Source organism: Macaca mulatta, chromosome 5, assembly GCF_049350105.2.
Source record: "Macaca mulatta isolate MMU2019108-1 chromosome 5, T2T-MMU8v2.0, whole genome shotgun sequence".
Lineage (NCBI taxonomy): Eukaryota > Metazoa > Chordata > Mammalia > Primates > Cercopithecidae > Macaca > Macaca mulatta.
Window position 1 is genome coordinate 284,397 of NC_133410.1, and position 21,236 is coordinate 305,632.

Here is a 21,236-nt window from a genome sequence, read left to right on the forward strand (position 1 = left end):
ATATAACAAACCTGCACATATACCCAGATCTTACAGTTTTAAAAAATAAGAGTTATTTTGTGTTCTAACAGGTTGTCTGTGAAACAACAACTACTCATTTTCTTCTCCACTTAGCCCCTGACGCAGTTTAGTCTACTTTCTGTTTCTAGGAGCTTAACTACTTTAGGTATCTTACATAAGTAGAATTATATAGTATTTATCTTTTTGTGCCTGGCTTCTTGCACATAAATAAAGTCTCGAAAATGCATCCTTAGGCCAGGCGTGCTGGCTCATGCCTGTAATCCTAGCACTTTGGGAGGCCTGGGTGGGCAGATCACCTGAGGTCAGGAGTTCGAGACCAGCCTGGCCAACATGTTGAAACCCTGTCTCTACTTAAACCACAAAAATTAGCCGGGCATGGTGGCAGGCACCTGTAATCCCAGTTACTCAGGAGGCTGAGGCAGGAGAATTGCTTAAACCTGGGAGGTGGAGGTTGCAGTGAGCCGAGATTGTGCCATTGCACTCCATCCTGGGAGACAAGAGCGAGACTTTGTCTCAAAAAAAAAATAAAAATAAAAAGTGCATCCTTATTGTGGATATAACAAATTTTTCTGCTTTTAAGAAGCTGAATAATGTTTAATTATTAGTACATTCCAAATTGTTTTTATTCATTTATTAAGAAAACTTGGCCAGGCGCTGTGGCTCAAGCCTGTATTCCCAGCAGTTTGGGAGGCCGAGGTGGGCGGATCATGAGGTCAGATCGAGACCATCCTGGCTAACACGGTGAAACCCCATCTCTAGTAAAAATACAAAAAATTAGCCGGGTGTGGTGGCAGGTGCCTGTAGTCCCAGCTACTCGTGAGGCTGAGGCAGGAGAATGGCATCAACCCAGGAGGCGGAGCTTTCAGTGAGCAGAGATCATGCCACTGCACTCCAGCCTGGGCGACAGAGCGAGACTCCGTCTCAAAAAAAAAAAAGAAAAAAGAAAACTTGATTCTTCCCACATATTTGCTTTTGTAAATGATGCTACAATGAATATGGATGATGGATGTGTAAATTATTCTTCATTTGATAACATATGCAAGGGATTATTTATGTGCTCTATTCTGTTTCACTGGCATTGTCTTTTTTTTTGATCCGGTTATAAAGTATTTCAATTACCATAACTTTATAATAGGTTTTCAAAATCAGGATGTATGATGCTTCTGTTGTTGTTTCTCTTTTTGACATTTTTTGAGCACTTCTGGCCTCCTTCATTCTCATATGTATTTAGGATTGCTTCTTTCAGTAATGTAAAATATGCATAGCTGCTGTCATCCAAAGTATAGCACCTTTTTCTTCAGCACTCTGTGTCAGGGGAGACAAAACCCATCTTTGACAGCCTGCCAAAAACCAAAAATGTGGGCAGATATTCTGCGTTTATCTTTCTCTCCTGAGGAAGCATAGAGTTGGGAGTTTCTCATTGTTGACCATGCTGTACTGGCAGAAGGTAAGGCTGTGCCGGACATAATAAAATTTTAATAAAATTTTTCTTCTCTTCTACATGTTTTTGGCATTTTGCTAAAGTGAAGTAGTACACATTCTTAACTATGTTTTGGAATTCCCACAAAGGCAATGTGATCAATATGATATTAAGGTCATATATCTATGAAGAAATGAGGACCAGTGATTTTTATTTTTAAGCCTTGCAATTTAAATTGATATTTTTATTTATTATTTTAATTTTTAATTTTTGTGAATACACAGTAGCGCTCTCTCTATATATAATATATATTTTATATATATATATTTCTTTTTTTTTTTTTTTTTTTTGAGATGGAGTCTTGCTCTGTCGCCCAGGCTGGAGTGCAGTGGCGCAATCTCAGCTCACTGCAAGCTCCGCCTCCCGGGTTCACGCCATTCTCCTGCCTCAGCCTCCCAAGTAGCTGGGACTACAGGTGCCCGCCACCATGTCCAGCTAATTTTCTAATTTTTTTTTAGTAGAGATGAGGTTTCACCATGTTAGGATGGTCTCGATCTCCTGACCTCGTGATCCACCCGCCTCGGCCTCCCAAAGTGCTGGGATTATAGGCATGAGCCACTGTGCCTGGCCTCTCTCTCTCTCTTTTACATGAGATTTTTTATACAGGCAAGAAATGCATAAAAATCACATCAAGGTAAATAAGTATTCATTATCTCAACTATTTGTCCTTTGTTTTACAGACGATCTGATTTCATTCTTTTAGTTATTTTAAAATGTACAATTAAATTGCTTTTGACTATAGTCACTCTGTTGTCCTAGTAACTACTAAATCTTACTCTTTCCAATTTTTTTGAACCCATTAACTTTCCTCACTTCCTCCCAGCCCCCTACTATATTTTCCAACCTCTGTAACAATCCTTCTTCATGAAATTAATTTAATTTTTAGCTCCAGCAAATGTGTGAGAACATGCAAAGTTTGCCTTTATATGCCTGGATTATTTCTCTAAACATAATGATCTCTAGTTCCATACATGTTGTTGCAAATCACAGAATCTTATTCTTTTTTTATGGTTGAAAAGTACTCCATTGGCCGGACGTGGTGGTTCACACCTCTAATCCCAGCACTTTGGGAGGCTGAGGCGGGCAGATCACCTGAAGTCAGGAGTTCGAGACCACCCTGGCCAACATGGTGAAACCCTGTCTCTACTAAAAATACAAAAACAAGACCGGGCGCAGTGGCTCACGCCTGCAATCCCAGCACTTTGCGAGGCCGAGGCAGGTGGATCACGAGGTCAGGAGATGGAGACCATCCTGGCTAACTTGGTGAAACCCCGTCTCTACTAAAAATATAAAAAATTAACCGGGCGAGGTGGCGGGCACCTGTAGTCCCAGCTACTCGTGAGGCTGAGGCAGGAGAATGGCGTGAACTCTGGAGGAGGAGCTTGAAGTGAGCAAAAAAAATTAGCTAGGTGTGGTGACTGGTGCCTGTAGTCCCAGCTACTTGGGAGGCTGAGACGGAGAATGCCGTTAGCCGAGATCTTGCAGTTAGCCGAGATCGCCCCACTGCACTCCAGCCTGGGAGAGAGAGAGCGAGACTCCAACTCAAACAAAAAAAGAAAGAAAAGTACTCCATAGTGTATATGTACCACATTTGCTTTATCCATTCATGTGTTAATAGACACTTAGGTTGCTTCTAAATCTTGGATAATGTGAACACTGCTGCAATAAAAATGGAGGTACAAATATCTCTTTGATGCCCTGATTCCCTTTCTTTTATGTAGCTACTTAGGATTGGGATTGCTGGATAATATAGTAGCTCTATTTTTCATTTCTTGAGGAACCTCTAAACTGTTCTTCACAGTGATTGTACTAATTTACATTCCCACCAAGACAATGCCAGAGTTCACTTTTCTCCACATCCTCATCGGCATTTTTTATTGCCCAACTTGGGTAAGAGCCGTTGTAATTGGAGTAAGATAATATCTCATTGTCATTTGGTTTGCATTTATCTGATGATAAATGATGTTGAGCACCTCGTCATATGCCTTTTTGTCATTTGTATGCCGTCTTTTGAGAAATCTCTATTCAAATTTGTGCCCATTTATAATCAGATTATTCAGTTTTATCCTATAGAGCTGTTTGTGAACTTTACGTATTTTCATTATTAATTTTTTTTTCTCATGGGCAGTTTACACATATTTTCTCTCGTTTTATGTGCTCTCTCAACTTTGTTAATTGTTTCATTTGCTGTTTAGAAGCCCTTTAACTTGATGTGATTCCATTTCATTTTTGCTTTGGTTGCCTGTGCTTGTGACATCTTTGCCCAGTTTCCTGGGCTTCACCTGTAGAGCTTCACCAATGTTTTCTTGTAGGAGTTTCATAGCTTGAGGTTTTAGATTTGTCTCTAATCCATTTTGATTTAATTTTTTATATGGCAAGAGATGGGGTCTAGTTTCATTCTTCTGAATATGGATATTCAGTTTTTGTAGCACAATTTATTGAAGACTCCTTTTCCCAGTATATATTCTTGACACCTTTGTCAAAAATAAGTTGGTTGTAGATACATGGATATGTGTCTGCATTCTCTCTACTGTTTCACTGATCAGTTTCATGCTGTTTTAATTACTGTAGCTCGGTATCATTCAAAGTCAAATACCGTGATTCCTCTAGTTTATTTTTTCTTACAATGGCTTTGGGTGTTCTGATTCTTTTGTGGTTCTGTCTACATTGTAGGATTGTTTTTTCTATTTCTGTGAAGAATGTCATTGATGTTTTTCTAGAGGTTGTATTAAATCTGTAGATTGCTTTGGGTAGTATGGACATTTTTAAAATGTTGATTCTTCCTATTCATGAACATAAAACATTGCTCAGTTGTTTGTCTTTTTAAATTTCTTGCATCAGTGTTTTATAGTACTACTTGTAGAGATTTTTCACTTCTTTGCTTAATTCCTAGGTATTTAATTTTAATTTGTGACTCTGTTCTCTTGATTTGTTTTTACATTGTTCACTGTTAGCATATAGACACACTTTTTTTTTTTTTTTTGAGACGGTCTCGCTCTGTCACCCAGGCTGGAGTACATTGGTGCAATCTCCGATGACTGCAACTTCTGCCTCCTGGGTTCAAGCAATTCTTCTGCCTCAGCCTCCCATGTAGCTGGGACTACAGGCATGAGCCACCACACCCGGCTAATTTTTGTAGTTTTTTAGCAGAGACGAGGTTTCACCATGTTGGCCAGGCTGGTCTCCAACTCCTGACCTCAGGTGATCCGCCCGCTTCAGCCTCCCAAAGTGCTGGGGTTACAGGCATGAGCCACTGCGTCCAACTGACTTTTAATCTTATATCTTGACCAATTCTAGTAGTGTTTTAGTGAAATATGTTTTTCCATATATAAGACCACATCATCTGCAAACAAAGGTAATTTGATTTCTTCCTTTCCAATTTGGATGCCTTTTTTTCCCCTCTTTCTCATTGCTCTAGCTAACACTTCTAGTATTATGTTGAATAACATTGGTGAAAGTGTGTATCCTTTGTGCCTCTTCTTTTTTCTTTTGTCTTCTTCAGATGCAGACACCTTATCAGAATGTTTTTGGGTTTAGGTTCCCAACTTTATGAGGTAACTTGTCCTCAGCCATACTGTTGTCTTTTCCTGGTCCTAGGCTTCAGAACTCTCTGGGGAAGATCCCAGATGTCCACGGCAGCCATGTCTTTTGGAGTGGTTAGGGTATAAGAGTTACTGCAGCATCTCCTCATAGTGGACAGCCTGAGGGGTGGGGTGGACCCTCTCGGAAGCAGCTGGGTGCCCTGGTGCTCAGAGCACTCTCATGGTTTATGCTTCATTCAAAAAGCCACATCCTTGTGGCATTATTTTCTTTTTTCTTTTTTTTTTTTTTTTGAGACAGTCTTGCTCTGCTGCCCAGGCTGGAGTGCAGTGGGATGATTTCACCTCACTGCAACCTCCACCTCCTGTGTTCAAAGAATTGCCCTGCCTCAGCCTCCCAAGTAGCTGGGGCTACAGGTATGCGCCACCATGCCTGGCTAATTTTTTGTATTTTAGTAGAGACGGGGTTTCACTGTGTTAGCCAGGATGGTCTCGACCTCCTGACCTCAGGTGATCCACCCACCTTGGCCTCCCAAAGTGCTGGGATTAAAGGTGTGAGCCACTGTGCCAGGTCTATGCCACTTCTTTTTTTAAAAAGACTAAATAGCTTTCTGAGATCTTTATTTAATTTTATTTATGTACTTATTTTAAGAGATAGGGTCCTGCTATATTGAGCAGACTAGTTTTGAACTCCTGGCCTCAAGCAAAAGTTAGTATCTATGTATAGAAAAATTAAGTAATTTTACTCCCTTCAACATAGTATTTATGTCACATTCTACATCTTTTTATATTGTATACCCTTTAACAAATTATTGAAGCTATATGTAGTTTTAATAAATTTTTCTTGTAGCTTTTATACCAGAGTTAAATGTGATTAATTCATTCACCATAATTATAGTTTATAGCTTCTAAATTTGACTATGTATATATGATTTTCCATAAGATTTATATTTTTGTTGTAAGTTAGGATTCCATTACAACTTACATTCTCATTAGCAATTGTTGTAAGTCAGGTCTAGTGATTAAAATTTCAACTTTTTTTTTAATCAGAGGAGATTTTGAAACTTCATTTCTTTCTTTCTTTTTTTTGAGACAGAGTTTCGCTCTGTCGCCCAGGCTGGAGTGCAGTGGCCGGATCTCAGCTCACTGCAAGCTCCGCCTCCCGGGTTTACGCCATTCTCCTGCCTCAGCCTCCCGAGCAGCTGGGACTACAGGCGCCAGCCACCTCGCCTGGCCAGTTTTTTGTATTTTTTAGTAGAGATGGGGTTTCACTGTGTTAGCCAGGATGGTCTTGATCTCCGGACCTCGTGATCCGCCCGTCTCGGCCTCCCAAAGTGCTGGGATTACAGGCTTGAGCCACCACGCCCCGCTGAAACTTCATTTCTAAAGAACAACACTGTCAGGTATAGTCTTCTTAGTTGTCAAGGTTTTTTCTTAATCTTTCTTCATTTGCACTCTAAATATATGGTTTTACTCCTATGTGGCTTGCATGGCTTTTGCTGGGCAATCTGCTGATAACCTTGTAGGAGTTCCCTTGTATGTGAAGAATCTCTTTTCTCTTGTTTCTTTTAAGAATCTCTCTTTGTCTTTCAATTTTGGCAGTTTAATTATAATGTGTTCTTGGCAATTTTTGTTAGATTCTTCTTGCTATAGACATTTTGAGCTTTTAAATTTAATGTCTAGATTCCTTCTAAGGTTGGGAAGAATTTAAGACATTATATCTTTAAACAATTTTTAAAAAATTTCTTACTCATGAACCTCCTAAAATATGTACATGCTTACCATTTATTATAAAATATGGGGGCCAAATGCTTTATTCACTCTTACATTCTTTTTTAAAATTCTAACTAGGAACTTTCAAATAACTTACTTTTACATTTGCTGATTTTTTTTTTTTCCTGTGTAATGGTGAAAGAAATCAGGCACATTCCTCAGCCCCGGGCTCAACAAACAGGCCCAGTACAAACACATCCCACCATATATCTCTCAACTTCCTGAGCCCAGTACAAACACATCTCTCAACTCAGAGAATACCATATATCTCAACTTTAGAAAAACACCACCTGGAAAGTCCCCGATAAGGACACAGCCGTTTGTGGTTTTACAGAAAGCGTGGGAACCAATAGAAAACTGCTAAATGTATAACTTAAAATGTAAACCAATTGTAATGCTGTAACCAAAAGAATTCCTTTGTTCCTCTGTAACTTTACGTATCCTGTTTACATCGGGCTATAAAAAGCAAGCACTCGCATTGTTCGAGGCCCTCTTGTATGCTGTGGAATAGAGGGACCAAGTTCGAACTTGTAGTAAAGGATCCTTGCCACTTGGCTTTGACTCTGGACTGTGGTGGTCTTCTTTGGGGAACAAACGGTCTGGGTATAACATCTGGGGGCTCGTCCGGGATTCCCCAAGCCCACCAGACCCCTGGTCAACGGATCTACCAGGATCAATCTGCTGATAGGTGAGCCGGCTCGTCTCTGTTTGTCTGTCTGTGTCTGTTCTGAACCTGTATCTGTGACTCGCAAGGTCTGAAACTGAAGCTGACGCAGTCCTGGTGGATGCGCTATAGGACAGCCAGCGGAGACCAGTGGGAGACGTCCCCTGGCTCTCGTCTGATCTAGATCTTTATCTGAACTGATTCTGACCCGGGCTTCCGGAGCGCGCTTGCGGCTAGATATTATTAATACGCCAGGTTTCCTTTACAGGAATTCTAACCCATATTCTTTTACAGGAAGAGACTACAAATTATTACAGGATGGGTAATACCCAGAGCACTCCCCTATCTCTCCTTACAAGTAATTTCAAGGATGTTAGAGCAAGGGGCCATGGTCTTAGTATGGAAATCAGGAAGGGAAAGCTAATTACTCTGTGCCGCTCCGAATGGCCTGCCTTTGATGTGGGGTGGCCACCCGAAGGGACGTTCCAACTTCCTGTCATCACTAGAGTAAAGTCCAAGATTTCCTACCTGGGCATGTGGGCCACTTAGATCAAATCCCGTATATCCTCATATGGCAGGACCTTGTTGAGAACCCGCCTCCTTGGCTGTCCTCATTCCAATCAGCCCCTGAACCCTGTAAGGCACTGGTTGCTCAGCTGCTAAAATCCAAGCAACCGACTGCCCCCCCAATCCTGTTCTACCTGATAGCAGGGACCCACTGTCCACAGAACCCCCTCCGGGCCCCAGGCCCCAGCCCCCCCGGGCTGAGCCGCGGGAAGGAGCAGGCGGACGGGAAGCGACCGGCACACCCGAACCCACTGAAAGTGGAAGTAACTCTGAAGGGCCGGCGGGACGGACGTGAGGGCGCACTTGCGGGCTAGCTCCCCCCAGCCGCCTGACTCCACAGTGGCTCTACCCCTTCGGGAAATAGGACCCCTAGATGACACAGGAATCCCCAACCTCCAGTACTGGCCATTCTCCACCAGTGATCTGTATAACTGGAAGACTCAGAGTGCTCGGTTTTCAGACAACCCCAGAGATTTAATGGCTTTACTGGATAGTGTCATGTTCACCCACCAGCCCACTTGGGATGATTGTCAGCAGCTCCTCCGAATCTTGTTCATAATGGAGGAGCGAGAGAGAATACAGGTAGAAGCTAGAAAGCTGGTCCTGGGGGACGACGGTCAACCGACTGCCAACCCCGACCTCATAAATGCGACTTTTCCTCTGACCAGGCCAGCGTGGGACTACAACACGGCAGAAGGTAGGGGACGGCTATGCCTTTATCGCCAGACTCTAATGGCGGGTCTCCGGGCAGCTGCTCGCAAGCCCACTAATTTGGCTAAAGTATACTCTGTTCTGCAGGGAAAGACAGAAAGCCCAGCTACCTACTTAGAAAGATTAATGGAAGCTTTTAGACAGTACACCCCCATAGACCCAGAGGCTCCAGGAAGTCAGGCAGCTGTTGTAATGTCTTTTGTAAATCAGGCGGCCCCAGACATTAAAAGGAAACTCCAGAAATTAGAAGACTTAGAGGGAAAACAGATTCAGGACCTCCTTCAGATAGCCCAGCGGGTTTACAATAACAGAGATACTCCAGAGGAAAAGCAATTTAAGGCCACTGAAAAAATGACCAAGGTCCTGGCAGCAGTAGTACAGAAAGAGCATCTACAGCCAGAGAACACCCAACCTAGGCGGTCCCCCAGACATGATAATCTGAGCAAAGACCAATGTGCCTACTGTAAGGAAGCTGGCCACTGGGTAAGAGACTGCCCCAAAAAAGAAACAATGAGGACAGGGACCCCCTAGGACTACACCCGTACTAGTCACTCAAGACGAAGACTAGGGAAGATGGAGTTCGGACCCCCTCCCCGAACCTAGGGTAACTTTGCAAGTGGAGGCGTCCGCAGTTCAGTTCTTGGTCGATACAGGAGCACAGCACTCGGTCCTAGTTAAAACTAATGGAAAATTATCCTCCAAGTCCTCTTGGGTACAAGGGACCACAGGAATTAAGAAATGCCCCTGGACAATACAAAGAACAGTAAACCTCGGAGCCAGGAATGTAACCCATTCTTTCCTGGTCATCCCTGAGAGCCCCTGTCCCCTATTAGGGAGAGACCTGCTAACTAAAATGGGAGCACAGATCCATTTCCTCCCTGAGGGGCCCATCTTGACCAACTCCCAAAATCAGCCAGTGTCCATCCTGACTATAACCCTAGAAGATGAGTACCGGCTCCACCAGGAGCGAGCGGCCCCTGACCAGGACATAGCAACCTGGCTCCAGCAATATCCAGGAGCTTGGGCAGAAACGGGGGGCTTAGGACTAACAAAACACCGTTCTGCCTTGTTTGTTGAACTCAAGCCTGGGACAGACCCCGTTCGGGTACACCAATACCCGATGCCCCTAGAGGCCAAAGAAGGGATTGCACCACATATTCGCCAGCTCCTCGACCAAGGGGTCCTTCGCCCATGTCACTCGCCCTGGAATACTCCATTGTTGCCGGTACGAAAACCTAATAGCGTAGAATACAGACCTGTACAAGACTTGAGAGAAGTCAATAAGAGGGCTATGGACATACATCCAACTGTGCCTAACCCGTACACCCTCCTGAGTACCCTAAACCCTAAAAATAAACATCAATGGTACACTGTTTTAGATTTAAAAGATGCTTTCTTCAGTTTGCCTTTAGCCCCTCAGAGCCAAAAGCTCTTCACCTTCGAGTGGACTGACCCTGAGAGGGGCATAAGTGGCCAACTGACATGGATCAGACTGCCGCAGGGATTCAAAAACTCTCCTACCCTGTTCGATGAGGCCCTCCATGAAGACCTGGGTGAGTACCGATGCAAACACCCTTACTACAGTATGTTGATGACCTCCTGATTGCTGCCGAGACCCAAGAAGCTTGTATTCAAGGGACCAAGGGTCTCTTACAGACTCTAGGGAATCTAGGCTACCGAGCCTCGGCAAAGAAAGCTCAAATCTGTAAATCAGAAGTAACATATGTGGGGTACCTGCTAAAAGGAGGGCAGCGCTGGTTAACAGACGCCCGGAAGCAGACTGTTCTGCAGATCCCCAGGCCATAATCCACCCAACAAGTAAGGGAATTCCTGGGGTTGGCGGGATTTTGTAGACTATGGATACTTGGGTTCGCAGAGCTGGCTAAACCCTTGTATCAGGCAACACGGGGGCAGCAACCATTTAATTGGACAGAAGAAGCCGAGTCGGCTTTCCAGCAGATCAAAACCACCCTACTCTCTGCACCTGCACTGGGACTACCTGATGTCACCAAGCCCTTCCACTTATACGTGGACGAGAGCAAGGGTGTCGCCAAAGCGGTAATAACTCAGAACTTAGGCCCCTGGCGGAGGCCGGTTGCCTACCTGTCAAAGAAATTAGACCCAGTGGCTGCCGGGTGGCCCCCTTGTCTCCGAATGATTGCGGCCACGGCCCTGATGGTACAAGATGCTGATAAACTTGTCATGGGTCAAGAATTACATGTCGTTACCCCACATGCCATCGAGGGTGTACTCAAACAGCCACCTAATCGATGGATAAGTAACGCCTGGCTCACCCACTACCAAGGACTACTACTAAATCCCCTCAGGATAACTTTCCTGCCCCCAACAACCTTAAACCCTGCCTCGCTGCTGCCCAACCCGGACCTGGATGCCCCGCTCCATGATTACACCGAGATACTAGCTCAGGTGCACGGAGTTCGAGAGGACCTGCAGGACCGCCCACTTCCTGATGCTGACCTCGTCTGGTTCACTGATGGGAGCAGCTTCATACACCAAGGCCAGAGGTACGCTGGAGCGGCAGTGACTTCAGAGACTGAGGTAATCTGGGCGGAACCCCTGCCCCCGGGGACATCGGCCCAGAAGGCCGAACTGATAGCGCTCACCCAAGCTCTTACCTTAGGGGCAGGGAAGAAACTGACAGTATACACAGACAGCCGATATGCTTTTGCTACGGCGCACATACATGGGGCCATTTACAGGGAGCGAGGGTTACTAACGGCTGAAGGAAATGAGATAAAAAACAAGCAAGAGATCCTAGCCCTGTTAACAGCCCTATGGAGACCAGAAAAATTGGCTATTGTACACTGCCCAGGGCATCAGAAACCAACCACTCCAATTGCTCAAGGCAACTTTCTGGCAGACCAAACTGCAAGGGGTGTGGCAAAGGCTCCCAGCCAACTCCTTGCACTCCAGCTCCCTGATCCGGGCCCCCGGGACTTGCCATATCTCCCTGATTATTCAGAACAAGATCTCCAGTGGATTGACAAACTTCCCCTGAAACAGATCCAGAATGGGTGGTGGACTGATACTAATGACCAAACCATCCTACCAGAAAAATTAGGACAACAAGTGTTAGAACACATCCACCGAACCACCCACCTGGGTGCCCAGTGGATGATAGACCTGATCAGACGCTCCAAGCTCAAAATCAGACATATAGCCGAGACGGCCAGCAGCATCATGACAAATTGCAAAGTCTGCCAGCTTAACAGCACCTACCCCCAATCCCAGGCTGCAACAGGAACAAGGCTCAGGGGAACCAGGCCCAGTATCTACTGGGAAGCAGATTTTACTGAGATAAAGCCAGGAAAATACGGGTATCGGTACTTACTTGTCTTTGTAGATACTTTTTCAGGGTGGACTGAAGCATTCCCAACCAAAAGGGAAACTGCTCAGGTTGTAGCAAAGAAAATTCTGGAAGATATCCTCCCCAGGTATGGCTTCCCCGTCCAGATAGGGTCAGATAATGGGCCGGCCTTCGTCGCTAAGGTAAGTCAGGATTTGGCTTCCATCCTTGGGGCAAATTGGAAACTACATTGCGCTTACAGGCCCCAGAGTTCAGGACAGGTAGAGAGAATGAATCGGACCTTAAAGGAGACCTTAACTAAATTAACTATGGAGACTGGCGCTAATTGGGTGGTCCTTCTCCCCTACGCTCTGTTCCGGGCCCATAATACCCCCTACAGACTGGGCCTTACCCCTTACGAAATCATGTATGGCAGACCCCCACCCCTGGTTCCCAGCCTAAAAGATGATCTGCTCAAGTCTGAAACAGAAAATGTCTCTGAACTCTTATTTTCCCTACAAGCCTTGCAGAAAATTCATCAAGAAATCTGGCCCAAGCTGAAGGAACTATATGAGACCAGTACCCCACCGACACCCCATCCGTACCAGCTGGGAGACTGGGTCCTGGTTAAGCGACACCGACAAGAGACCCTAGAACCCAAGTGGAAGGGACCACTCCAGGTACTCCTAACCACACCCACCGCTCTGAAGGTAGAAGGCATTGCGTCGTGGATCCACTACACCCACATCAAGCCAGTGGACCCAACCTCCGACCTTCTGGGGCCAATCACGGTGGCGGCTGAAGCACCAGCCATGTGGACTGTGGACAGAGCTAAGAACAACCCCTTAAAACTCACCCTGCACCGGCAGCATAGCTCACTGCAAACATGCAGTTAGGTAGTCTAACCCTAACATTAGTCGCCCTAGTGGCCGCTGGGGAAAACACAAAACCAGCTCCTAATCCCTTTATCTGGAGATTCTGGCTTTATGAAAACCAAACCCACCCTGGGCAACCTCATAAGCCCGGAAAATTATTGGCCAGTGCTGATTGCCCCTCCTCAGGGTGCAATAGCCCAATTTTACTAAATTTTACTGGTTTTCAAATAGCCAAACCAATGGCACCAATAATATGCTTTGAATTTGATCAGACTAAATACAATTGTAAACACTATTGGTGGCACCAAAATGCCGGCTGCCCTTATAACTATTGTAACATCCATAAATCTCATTATTGGGGAAAGGAAGAACAGTTAGATCCTAAGTGGCCCTTCCATCGTAGACGGGACGGGGACTTTTCATATACATGGATAGTCAAAGACCCCTGGAACTCCCGCTGGACCACGCCTCAACATGGGGCTGTATACTACTCCTCCTCCTCCACATGGCCTAGCAGTCACCTCTATCTGTGGCGAGGTCTAGTGCAGGTACGGCCCCTGGTCCATGGGAATATCCAACGACAAGAAAACAGACTAACACAAGACTTACGTCCTTTCTCCTGGTTAAAATTATTACAAGAAGGATTAGAACTTGCTAACCTTACAGGACTTCACAGCTTGTCTGGCTGCTTTCTGTGTGCCACTCTAGGGCGTCCACCGCTAACCGCTGTCCCTCTGCCATGGGGATCCTGTACCTCTGCCCAAGCTAACAACCTCCAAAACCTCTCATATGCCCCTATCCCTAACGTGCCACTATACCTAAACCCCAGTCAGGAGAAGTTTCCCTACTGTTTCTCAGGAACTAATTCCAGCCTCTGCAACATCACTGCAACGCCCCCTAGTATCACCCTAAGGGCTCCGCTGGGCATATTCTTGTGGTGTAATGGAACATTATCTAAGAACCTATCTGGTCCCTCTGTTACCAACCTACTGTGTCTTCCTGTCACATTAGTTCCCCGGTTGACTCTACTAACTGCCGGCAAGTTCCTGGGGTACACTGGTAACTGGACTAGTACTGCTATTCACCCAGTCCCTAGACGAAGACCTGCACGAGCCATATTTCTCCCCCTCATTGCGGGAATCTCCCTCACCTCATCCCTCATTGCGGCCGGACTGGAGGGGGGAGCCCTAGGTCACACCCTCATAGAAAGCAACAAGTTATACCAACAATTTGCCGTTGCTATGGAGGAGTCAGCTGAGTCCCTTGCCTCCCTTCAGCAACAGATCACGTCCCTAGCTCAGGTAACCTTGCAGAACCAGAGGGCCCTAGACCTACTCACTGCTGAAAAAGGTGGTACATGTATGTTTCTAAAGGAAGACTGTTGTTTCTACATAAATGAATCAGGGCTTGTAGAAAACCGGGTCCAACAGTTACGCAAGTTAAGCACAGAAGTAAAAACACAGCAGTTTGCTTCAGCTGCAGACCAATGGTGGAATTCCTCTATGTTTTCCCTGTTAGCCCCCTTCCTTGGACCCCTGCTAAGTCTACTATTTCTGTTTACCGTAGGACCTTGTGTTGTTAACAGAATTTTACAGTTTGTCAGGGAAAGGTTTGACACCATACAGCTCATGGTCCTCAGAGCCCAATACCAACCTGTAAACGCTGAAACAGAATCAGACTTATAAGACCTAAGATTGGCTCTAGAGGTACCTGAGAAAAGGGGGGAATGAAAGAATCAGGCACATTCCTCAGCCCCGGGCTCAACAAACAGGCCCAGTACAAACACATCCCACCATACATCTCTCAACTTCCTGAGCCCAGTACAAACACATCCCACCATATATCTCTCAACTTCCTGAGCCCAGTACAAACACATCTCTCAACTCAGAGAATACCATATATCTCAACTTTAGAAAAACACCACCTGGAAAGTCCCCGATAAGGACACAGCCATTTGTGGTTTTACAGAAAGCGTGGGAACCAATAGAAAACTGCTAAATGTATAACTTAAAATGTAAACCAATTGTAATGCTGTAACCAAAAGAATTCCTTTGTTCCTCTGTAACTTTACGTATCCTGTTTACATCGGGCTATAAAAAGCAAACACTCGCATTGTTCGAGGCCCTCTTGTATGCTGTGGAATAGACGGACCAAGTTCGAACTTGTAGTAAAGGATCCTTGCCACTTGGCTTTGACTCTGGACTCTGGTGGTCTTCTTTGGGGAACAAACCGTCTGGGTATAACATCGGAGTCTCCTGTTAAAGCTTTTTCTTAAATATTTTAGATCTCCTATTGTGTACTTCAGCTCCAGCATATCTAATTGGTTCTGTTTTAATGGTTTCTCTTTATTACAATTGTGATTTTGTTCATACATTGTTGCAAAAAAATTCAGTATTTTTTTTTTGCATCTCATTGAGATTCTTTAAGATAATTATTTTGAATTCTTAGCCATTTTTTAGATATGTGTTTTATTGTAAGTGGTTACTAAAGCATGTTTAGTTTCTTTTGTTGATGTTACATTTGCCTGATTCTTCATAATCTGTGATTCCTTGTTTTTATGTCCTTGCATCTGAAGGAGTAAGTATCTCTTTCAGTCATTATAGATTAGTTTGAGGTGGTAAATATTTTCTCCTATTGGATCTCTGTGCTGATGAGATTTCCAGTGAGTTTGCAGTAAGGTGCATTGGATCTGGATCACAGTGAAGTTCATGCTTGGCAAACCTGTTATTAAGGCATCAGAGCATTGTGGATTCATTCTGTCTATTTTCTGGGAAGACTGAACTTTCTTCAGGATCTTGATCAGTAAGACTGGTGCTGAGGAAAAAAAGTCTCCAGTTATATATGCAGATGACAGAGCTGATAGAATCCATGTGAGCAGGTGTGGCTTCTGCTGTGTGGCTCTTGCTGGGTTTTTGGAAATCTAACCCAGTCATTAGGTTCCTAGATGAGCAGTACTGACCCTTGAGCACGGCTGAGAGGGTGTGGAACTGATTCACAGGGCTGCTTCAGCATACACAGCTGAGATCAAAGTCTTCAGGTTTGTTTCCAGGTTCATGACATTTCTCCCTCTAGATTCCTGGGTGAGCAGGACTGCTCCCAGACTTTAGCCGACAGGGACTGGAGATAGGTTTTAAGACAGCTTCAAGATTCACAGTGGGAATAAAGTCAGCCAGCATGCCTAGAGGGGCACATATAGTGTGCTTTTTGGCAGGTCCCAGGTTAGCAAAAACTTCTGGACTTTGGTTTCATGAACTTGGAGCCAGGTTATAGTGCCATATCAAGATCCACTATCAAATAAATATTGGCAAGCCTACATCCAGGGGTACAGATGCATGTTTCTGTCTGTGGGTTCCTGCATGTGCAGGATTTCTTCCACACCATGATAGATGTGTGCAAGGGGCTAATTCAGAGATCACAGAGAGGATCAGCATCTAAAGTCCTTTCACCTGAGACACAGGACATTATGAATCCTCCTTGGTGTCTTGGCAGATGGTGCTAGTGGCATAAACAAAACCAAATGTCCTACAGCTATATTTACAATGAGAATTAATCATACTTTATTTTGTAGCTGGGAGTATGATGGGCAAGCATGCCACTCAAGCAAGGTCATGCCCTCTCGATACAGCTCTCCTGTCTTGGGTTTACACCCTTTGACATGGATTCCAAAGTTCCCATAAAGGTTCTTTTTTTCCAGGGCATAACTGCTGCATTTTTTTATAACCATAGAAGATTTAGGTAGAGAACCTCCTATTCTGCCATCTGGCTATGTCACTCCCCTTGTATGTTTTACTTTGATATGTTCTATGTCAAATATTTTTTATTTCAAATTCAAAGTGTCTGAAATAAAATGCTTAAATTTTCAAATTGTGGAATAAGTAAATGTAATGAAATGCCTCATTCTCATCACAGCATTTTATTAATTATTGAGATAAATTTTCTTTTACTGCTGTACCTTGAATGCCAAAGATTCAAAATGCCAGCTCTTCATAAGTACATAGTCACAGTTGAAAACTGTAAAAGATTGTTTTTATGACATTCAATATTTTAAAGGTCAGAATTTTTTATTCTTGTTTTCGACCCCATTTTAGTGGTTTGTTTTTAATCTTCATATTTGTATGGTAATTTTAAACCCTGTACCTTCGCCAGGCACAGTGGCTCATGCCTGTAATCCCAGCACTTTGGGAACCCAAGGCAGGCAGATCATAAGGCCAGGAGTTCAAGACCAGCCTGACCAACGTGGAGAAACCTCTACTAAAAATACAAAATTAGCCAGGCATAGTGGCACATGCCTGTAATCCCATCTACTTGGGAGGCTGAGGCAGGAGAATCACTTGAACCCAGGAGGCAGAGGTTTCAGTGAGCTGAGATTGTGCCATCACACACGAGCCTGGGCAACAAGAGTGAAACAACATCTCAAAACAACAGCAACAACCTCTGTACCTTTTATGACCATGTGGTGTTTAATTTGAATAAACATCATTGGGTTTCACCTCGAGCAAATTAAAAAACATATATATAAATCAGACATTTCTCTTGCCAAGAAAGTTATATATGTGGTATTTGCCTGTATAAATATTGTCCCTATGCTGTTTATAAGTTATTTCTTGGCTGGGCACGGTGGCTCACGCCTCTAATCCCAGCACTTTGGGAGGCCGAGGCGGGCGCATCACAAGGTCAGGAGATCAAGACCATCCTGGCTAACACAGCGAAACCCCATTTCTACTAAAAATACAAAAACAAAATTGGCCAGGCGTGATGGCGGGCACCTGTAGTCCCAGCTACTCAGGAGGCTGAAGCAGGAGAATGGCGTGAACCCGGGAGGTGGAGCTTGCACTGCGCCAAGATCACGCCACTGCACTCCAGCCTGGGTGACAGAGCAAGACTCCATCTCGAAAAAAATAAATATTTATTTATTTACTTGGGTGTTCATCATTGTTTTCTTGTGTAGGTGAGTAATCAAAGAAACAGTGTAAAATTACGATCTATTTATTGTTTGATTATGTTATTCTGTGAGAGAAACACTTCTTACTTGAAGGTGATTTTTAAAGACTAACCTTTTTAGGTAGATCTAAATATTAATTGTGATGAAAAACATGAAAATGCCAGGGAAAAGAGAGATCAGACTGTTACTGTGTCTATATAGTAAAGGAAGACATAAGAAACTCCATTTTGATCTGTATTTTGAACAATTGTTTTGCCTTGAGATGCTGTTAATCTGTAACTTTAGCCCCAACCCTGTGCTCACAAAAACATGCTGTATGGAATCAAGGTTTAAGGGATCTCGGGCTGCGCAGGCTGTGCCTTGTTAACAGTATTTTACAGGCCATGTGCTTGGTAAAAGTCATCACCATTCTCCATTCTCGATTAACCAAGGGCACAGTGCATTGCAGAAAGCTGCAAGGACCTCTGCTCAAGAAAGCCTGGGTATTGTTCAAGGTTTCCCCCACTGAGACAGCCTGAGATATGGCTTGGTGGGAAGGGAAAGACCTGACCATCCCCCAGCCCGACACCCATAAAGGGTCTGTGCTGAGGAGGATTAGTAAAAGAGGAAGACCTCCATCTCCTGCATGCCCCAGGAACGGAATGTTTCAGTGTAAAACCCAATCATACATTTGTTCTATTCTGAGATAGGAGAAAACCGCCCTGTGGCTGGAGGCGAGAGATGCTGGCAGCAATGCTGCTCTGTTATTCTTTGCTACACTGAGATGTTTGGGTGGAGAGAAGCATAAATCTGTCCTATGTGCACATCCAGGCATAGTACCTCCCCTTGAACTTACTTGTGACACAGATTCCTTTGCTCAAATGTTTTCTTGCTGACCTTCTCCCAACTGTCACCCTGTTTTCCTGCCACATTCCCCTCACCGAGATAGTGAAAATAGTAATTTATAAATACTGAGGAAACTCGGAGACCAGTGCCAGTGCAGGTCCTCCGTATGCTGAGCACCGGTCTCCTGGGCCCACCGTTCTTTCTCTATACTTTGTCTCTGTCTTATTTCTTTTCTCAGTCTCTCTTACCACCTGATGAGAAATACCCACAGGTGTGGAGGGGCAGGCCACCCCTTCGCCTGCCGCCCAACATGGGTGCCTTTCTCTAGGGTGAAGGTATGCTAAGAATGTGACCATTGAGGACAAGTCAAGGAGAGATTCCTGAGGACATCCACTGTCAGCCTTGCGGTAAGCTGGTGCGTGGAGGAACCCAGGGTAACAATGGGACAAACTGAAAGTAAATACGCATCTTATCTTAGCTTCATTAAAATTCTTTTAAGAAGAGGGGGAGTTAGAGCTTCTACAGAAAATCTAATTATGCTATTTCAAACAATAGAACAATTCTGCCCATGGTTTCCAGAACAGGGAACTTTAGATCTAAAAGATTGGGAGGAAAGATGGCAAAAAATTAAAACAAGCAAATATGGAAGGTAAAATCCCACTTGCAGTATGGAATGATTGGGCCATTATTAAAGCAGGTTTAGAACTGTTTCAAACAAGAGAAGATAGCGTTTCAGTTTCTGATGCCCCTGAAAGCTGTGTAATAGATTGTGAAGAAGAGGCAGGGACAGAGTTCAAGAAAGGAATGAAAAGTTCACATTGTAAAAATGTAGCAGAGTCTGTAATGGGCCAGTCAATGCAAAATGTTGACTACAGTCAATTACAGGAGGTAATATATCCTGAATCATCAAATCATCAAAACCGGGGGAAGGAGATCCAGAATCATTGGGGCCATCAGAGCCTAAACGACAATGGCCATCAACTCCTCCTCCCATGGTTCAGATGTCTGTAACATTACAACCTCAAATGCAGGTTAGACAAGTACAAACTCCAAGAGAATATCAAGTAGAAAAGGATAGTCTCTATCCCAGCAATGCCAATCCAGACACGGTCTCCACAATATCAGCCAGTAGAAAATAAGACCTGACTGCTGGTAGTTTATCAATATCGGCCGCCAGCCAAGCTTCAGTATTGGCCGCCTCCAGAGGTTCAATACAGACCTCAAGCAGTGTGTCCCATGCCAAATAGCATGGCACCATACCAGCAACCCATGACGGTGGCGCTTGATCCTACAGCACCACCTCGTGGATAATATAGCACACTGCATGAAATCATTGATAAAGCCAGAAAACAGGGAGATCTTGAGGTATGCCAGTTCCTGGTAAGTTAACAACCGGTACCGCCCGGGGAAGAGACTCAAGTAGGAGCGCCTACCCGAGCTGAGGCTAGATATAAATCTTTCACCATGAAAATGTTAAAAAAATATGAAGAAAGGAATTACAAACAATATGGACCCAACTCACCTTACATGAGAACATTATTAGATTCCATTGCTCATGGAAATAGATTTATTCCTTATGATTGGGAAATTTTGACTAAATCTTCCATTTCACCCTCTCAGTTTCTACAGTTTAAAACCTGGTGGATTGATGGAGTGGAGTACAAGAACAGGTATGAAAAAATCAGGCTACTAATCCCACTGTTAATATAGATATAGACCAATTATTAGGAACAGGTCCAAATTGGAGTACCATTAACCAAAAATCGGTAATGCAGAATGAGGCTATTGAACAAGTAAGGGCTATTCGCCTCAGGGCCTAGGAAAAAATTCAGGACCCAGGAACCGCCTGCTCTTCTTTTAATTCAATTAGACAAGGCTCTAAAGAGCCATATCCTGACTTTGTGGCAAGATTGCAAAATGCTGCTCAAAAATCTATTACAGAAGATAATGCCCAAAAAGTTATTGTAGAATTAATGGCCTATCAAATGCAAATCCAGAATGTCAATCGGCCATAAAGCCATTAAAAGGAAAAGTTCCAGCAGAAGTTGATGTAATTACAGAATTTGTGAAGGCTTGTGATGGGGTTGGAGAAGCTATGCATAAGGCAATGCTAATGGCTCAAGCAATGACGGGGGGTCACTTTAGCAGGACAAGTTAGAACATTTGGGGAAAGTGTTATAATTGTGGTCAAATCGGTCATCTAAAAAGGAACTGCCCAGTCCTAAATGAACAGAATATAGTATGTCAAGCTATTACAGCAAAAAATAAAGAGCCACCTGGCCTGTGTCCAAGATGTGGAAAAGAAAACCATTGGGCTAATCAATGACAGATAAGTTTGATAAAAATCAGCAACCATTTTTTCAGGGACAACAACCCCCCCCCCCCCCCGCACAGCAGTAGATTTATGTTCCACTCAAATGGTCTCTTCACTCCCTGGAGAGCTCCAACGAAAGATTCCTACAGGAGTATATGGCCCACTGCCAGAAGGGACGGTAGACCTTATTTTAGGGAGATCGAGTCTAAATTTGAAGG

General features: G+C 44.2%; 1 protein-coding gene, 1 long non-coding RNA gene and 1 pseudogene across 3 annotated transcripts in view; 2 read left to right on the forward strand and 1 right to left on the reverse strand.

The window, feature by feature from the left end:
• LOC114678204 (uncharacterized) overlaps nucleotides 1–15,132 on the forward strand; it is a 37,623-nt gene extending 22,491 nt beyond the window's left edge. Inside the window, exon 4 of the mRNA XM_078002840.1 lies at nucleotides 12,585–15,132. The gene's annotated coding sequence lies outside the window, so the exon portion shown is untranslated. The remainder of the gene's footprint in view (nucleotides 1–12,584) is intronic.
• Nucleotides 1–21,236, reverse strand: part of LOC144341060 (uncharacterized) — a 558,577-nt gene that overhangs the window by 123,457 nt on the left and 413,884 nt on the right. The window lies entirely within an intron of this gene.
• LOC114678205 (zinc finger protein 141-like) overlaps nucleotides 1–21,236 on the forward strand; it is a 41,611-nt pseudogene that overhangs the window by 8,424 nt on the left and 11,951 nt on the right. The gene's annotated exons all lie outside the window — the stretch shown is intronic.